The following is a 6,000-nucleotide window of genomic DNA, read 5'->3' on the forward strand; positions in this document are numbered from 1 at the left end:
AATACAAACTTTACTAGCTCTCTCCTCCCTTTGGGCTCACTAGAGTCTTGGAAAGAGGCTCCAACATAGGATTCTATTCAGCCATAAAGAAGCATCTAATTCCCAACTGCACTTCCTCTTAATAGAAAAGTCTTCAGCAATTGATTATGCACTTATACTTTCTTTGACTTATTTTCATTATAACTAAACACAACACACAGCTTATGTCCAAAGAGGGTCACATGAAAGAAAGATAAATTTTCCATACCCAGGCACCAAATAATCTATTTCATTGATATTAAATTGATACCTTCCCACACATTTTATTTCCATTTCCCATAGATTTTATGAATTAAAAGCAATAACAAAACAATATGACTATTCATACTTGGAGTATGAGCCTGTGTGCATATGTATACATATTCACATGTGTATGCATGTGTGTGCCTGTGTATACATAACAATGGAGTCTTCCTCACTCTCCACCTTATGGATTGAGGCAGGGTCTCCCACTTGAACCTAAAGCACCCCATCAGATACTACAGCTAGCCAATTTGCACCAAAGATTTTCTGCCTCTGCACATTGTACATTGGGATTTACAGTCAAGCCCCTATGCCCACCCACATTTACTTGAGCGCTAGGGCTCTGAAGTCAGGTACTTACCCTTGCATGACAAGTTCTTAGCCTTAAACTTGTGTTTTCTAGTAACCTCTTGAGTAAAACCTTATCTAGGAACACAAACTGTAACTGTAATAAAGCAAGAAGCTGATATGATAAGGCAAAGGGGCCCCTGTGCCACAAGCTTTCCCTTCATTTCTACAAAAACCCCAGAGAGGCAGGACTGTGAACATCTTAGAGTTTCCTGGAAATGCAAATTATCTGTCTTCTCTAAACCAAAAATGTCAGATTGGAGTGGAAAGGAAAAAAAATAAAAGCTGTTTTAGGAAATTCTCCAAACCATTTGTTGTATGCTGGGAGTTGAGAATTATTACCCTAGACCTTCTGGGACATACTGGAACCCACCCCAATAAAATGCTCGCATGTCACATAGACACAGCGTTCTGATTTGCTTTCTATTGGTGGGAGAAAGACCATCACCAAAAGCAGCTTTAGGAGGAAAGAGAAGGGCTTTCTTCCTTTTCCCGCCTGCAGTCCATCATGAGGGAAAGTCGAGGCAGGAACTGAAGCAGGGGGTCATAGAGGAATCGCCTGTCTTAGTCTGCATATATCCCTCACCTTTCTCTTTTGTACAATCCAGGGGCACCTCCGCAGGGGTGACATCACCCACAGTGGGCAGCACCCTTCCACATTAATCAGGAATAAATAAATAAATGTCCCACAGTTTTATCTACTGGCCAATATAATAAAAAGTTTTTATCAATGATGAAGCCCTCTTCCCAGAAGACTCTACCTTGTGTCAAATTGACAAACAAACAAACAGCACATACAATTCAACCAGTACTTATCAAACTGTTGGCTTTGGTTATTTCCTAAATATGTCAGAAGATGGGAAATTCCCAACAGGGATACAAGAGTATCATCGCTGGCCAAGATGGCATGGAAATCAGAATCAATCAAGGACCCGAACTACAGAGAAAGATTTTGAGTAACCATAATTGAGACAATAGCCTCAACAGTGAAAACAAGTAGGATGCATCCATTGGCCATCTGTAGTAACTGTGATGTTAGAATGTGCTTCCACTGGCCTTGAAAACCTAAGTGTGTATTTTAGGGTTTCAAACACAAGCCAAATGAGTACCAGTGTCCTGGAATCTTTGTCAACACCAGACCCACAGATCAGTTGCACCGACAGAATTAAGAATGGGTCACAAATGCAAAATACAAGGTTCTGTCCTAGACGGCCTAGATCACAAGCTGCAGTTGAGCAGAATTGCCAGGTGATACACATACAGGTTAAATGATGTGTCTAAGTGGCCCTCCATCTTAATCATAGAACAATATTGCCTGGAGAGATTACCAAAAATCCCAGATCTGCTCTGTATCCCCGAGATGGATCCTATAAAGAGGTGAGCCATGAGAATCAATCATTTCTAAGTCTCTTCACATGACACCAAGGTGAATCCAGCTTTTAAAAAAAAAAATCCTACCTCAGAGAATCCAAGTAGGAAAGATCTCTTTAGCAATGTGGACAGGAGTTGAAACATCTGATCTCATGAAGAGCAGCTGATGCTGGAGGCTAACTGATGGTTGCTACCTAGACTGTAAGCCCGGGTTTTCCATACCTTCTGGCTTTCAGAAAGAAGCTGGAAATCTATGTTTAGAGGAAATCCCCTGATTATCACATGGTAGCAACTAAGTCAGAGCATTTTTATTTTGTTTGTGTGTTTGTTTGTTTGTTTGTTTGTTTGTTTGTTAAATGTGGGTTAAACCAAGAGTGTGATGGTCACCTTTGTGAGTTTCAAAAAAGTAAGTTAGGCTGAGGGTGTTCATGTTATCCCAGTGCTGATACAAAGATCTGAGTTCCTGACATCTTCTGCTCTTCATGAACACTGTAGGTACTCGATGCCTCTGAGTTGGTGACTGCTGAGGATCATGTAATCTTTTGCCAGTGCTTTTCTTTCCCCCTTTTTTCTGCCTAATAGTTGAGAAGTACTTGGGGCAAATCCAAGCTGTATGTTACTTACCTCAAGATCTTCAACTATTCTGAGTATCCAGGTTAAATATATATAATACAGATCTGGAGGGGGCGGAGAGATTATTGACCAGGATGCTTAATGCCAGAGTAAGAATTGAAAGAGCTAGCATTCCTATGGCTCTCATATCACAGTAATGAGCTTATGAAAACTATTGAGAGTGAATTCTGAGAGAGGGAACCTCCCTTCTGTATCCTAGAGAGTGAATTAGTGCATAATTGCATGCTTACAGATCTCTGATGATGGCACATGCTCTAGAGGCTCTTGGCTTTTGTGAGTGCATGTGAATATGAGCATGCATGCATGGGTACACATAAGATAGTGGTAATTGTATCTAGGGTTTCATAGACAAGTGCTTTCATGAGTTGTGACTGACTCCATAGGTATGAGGCAGAAACAAGTATTCAGTGGGCATTTCTATTAAAGTTTGTCCAATATCTTCTCTTAAAACCACTTCCATAAAAAGGTAGAAATTGAAGCTATAAGATTGGTATAATAAATAAATAAAGTATAAAACAAGAAAATTTTATGCATTTTTTCTCAAAAACCAGGTATGTTTTCTTGTTTTTATAGCTTTATCACATCGTAGAGTATTTGGTACCTTGTGTGCACTCAGTAAGGGAGAGAGATCTAAAGGATGGAACCTAAGACTCACTGCTGGATTACTATGTCTGTGACTGTTAAAATATTACAGTGTAAGTGCTGTTCAGGCAATACATCTTGGGGACTCATAAACCAGAACTAGATTTAAGGACAGATCAACGGGGACAACACACCACTCATCTATACATGGTGTAGCCATCACTGGGCATGGGACATGTGAGAAGGTATGTACAAGGAGAAGAGATCCTTCATCTTACCTCTTACCACATAAAAATGAACTTGAAGTGGATCAACTTACATTTAACAGCTAAAGCAGTAGAAACTCTCAAAGTTTTGGGAAGGCTTGGGAAAGTTTTCTAAAATATTAGGATATACACTGAAAAATTCGCATTGCATGAAATGAAAAGAAATATGTTGGATTTTATCAAAATTCAAAACAAAATTTCCTCAAACGATATGAAAATAAAAACCCAAACTTGATAAGAATACATTGGAAAATTCTATAATTGAATGATAAAAATTGTAGTTTTGAAAAATGGTCAAAGGGTTTTTGAACAAAACTTCAGCAAAAAAAAAAAAAAATATGTGGATGGAAAACTAACTCACATATAAAAATCCATAAGGAAGGGCAAATTAAAACCACAAGTGTTCAATAGACACTATATATCATGTTCACATGAGCTGCATTCAACAATAGATCAAAGCTGGAAACCATCCAAATGTTTATCACTACAAGAGGGATAGATACTGCCATGCAACACAGCAAGCACATGTGAGTGTGTGTGTGTGTGTGTGTGTGTGTGTGTGTGTGAATACTTTTCAGTGAACTTGCTGAACACAGATTAACTTTTTAAAAACATCACGCCTAGTGAGAAAAAAAAAAGTCACAAGCACATCATTGCGTTGACATGCGACATCTAGATTAGGAAAATTTGTAGACAGAGTTTTCAGAGTGGGGAGGAAGGGCGGGCTTGGTGGTGTGTGTTTCCATTTGAAGCAAACCGTGGTCATGGTTGCATAATGCTGTAAGTATGATAAATGCTAGCACGGCGCCCTTACAATAGAAAAGATACTTAATCTTATTGTGTCCATTTTAACACAATCACATTTTCTTTAAATTAAGGACCAAATTTATTTAAGCAATGTTATTTCACATTTTCTAAGTTCTCAATAAATGGCTGTTGGATTGAAAAAGAAATATATGAATAGATAACATCTATGTGCCTAATGGAATGATGAAAATTCTAAAGGTTGACTATGTGGTAGATTTGGTTTATGGCTTATGTTTTATGGTAATTTGATTCCCTGTCTGTGGGTGAGACCCTGACATTCCCTGCCTCCAGCTGGTTCTAATTGGTAAATAAAGTTGCTGGCAGCCAGTGGCTGGGCAGGGTGACAGTGACGGGACTTTGAGGTTCCCTGGCAAGGAGTGCAAGGGAAGAGGAGAGTCGCCACTGCCAGGGAGAAGAAGGTCTCAGCCTGAGGCATGTAGGACAGAGAGATAAGAGACACTGCCAAGATTTATGAGTTGGAGTCATTGCTCATGTGGGTTGCAGGCCTGGGTCCATGGTGGTCAGGATGGAAAATGGGTTTTGGTAAGTAATAATTCAGGAATATCGGAGTGAAGAGTGTGTTAGCTGTGGGGAGGTTTGGAAGTGCCCATCCATTGTGTTAAGGGGTATTAAAATAGAAGGGTGTGTGTGTGTGTGTGTGTGTGTGTGTGTGTGTGTGTGTGTGTGTGTGTCTTTCATTTGTGGACCCAAGACACCTAGGCAGGTAGTGAAGAATGTGCACACCCGCCGGGGAGTATAGAGTGGATTACTTCATGACTCTATGAAGTATTGGCAAGGATACGGAACAAATGTAATCCCATTACACTGGCAGGGATTATATGGAATGGTACAGTCAAGGAAACTGTTAAGTAGTTTACTTAACTTAAATGTGCATCTACAATAGTATCAAGCTGTTCCCTTCCTATAGAGGAGTGGTTCTGATGTTTTGATTTAATTGGGAATCTGTGAGTATTGACATTGAAGGTCCTTTTCCCCAAATGGTTCCTGACCAATCAATAAAGATGCCAGAGGCCAATTGCTGGGCAGAAAGAAAGACTAGTGACTTCAGGTTTCTACAGGCTAGGAGAGAGGAGGAAGAGATCTAGATACTTGGTAGAGAGAGATAACAGACTCAAAGATATAGGGGAGCTCTTCCAAAATGTAGGTGGAAAAGGATAGTGCCTCATGAAATGGCAGCCAGTAAGTGTCTTGGGCAGCAAGACCAATGAGCTTCACAAAAGGTAACTAGGCAACTAAGCTGAGGGTAGATTTAGAAGTGTTGAGCTAGGAGTAAAGAGAAGGGCACACCCACCTCAGAAAATTTAGAGGAGCCCAGCCATAGATCCAATAAGGGAAGTTAAAAATGAGCTAATATGTGTGTGTCTTTCATCTGTGGATCCAAGATAGCTCCTGGGCAGTTGCGCTCCCATGACTTGCTGGAAGCTCAAAGCAGAGTAGCCAAAACTACTCACTACACCCTTCTAAGTATTCGGTCAAGAGAAATGAAAGCATAGGCATGCAAGAGGGTCTGTAAACGTTCATACAAGTTTTATTTGCAGTTAAAGCAGCAACAAATAGGTGAAGGAATAAACAAACTTTGGTATCCTCTCATAGTGGAATACTACTTATGATGGGGAGGAGAAGAAAGAGTAAAGATAGGAAGAAGAAGAAGAAGAAGAAGAAGAAGAAGAAGAAGAAGAAGAAGAAGAAG

This window comes from Mus caroli, chromosome 13 (genome assembly GCF_900094665.2).
Source record: "Mus caroli chromosome 13, CAROLI_EIJ_v1.1, whole genome shotgun sequence".
In the NCBI taxonomy this organism is placed as follows: Eukaryota; Metazoa; Chordata; class Mammalia; order Rodentia; family Muridae; genus Mus; species Mus caroli.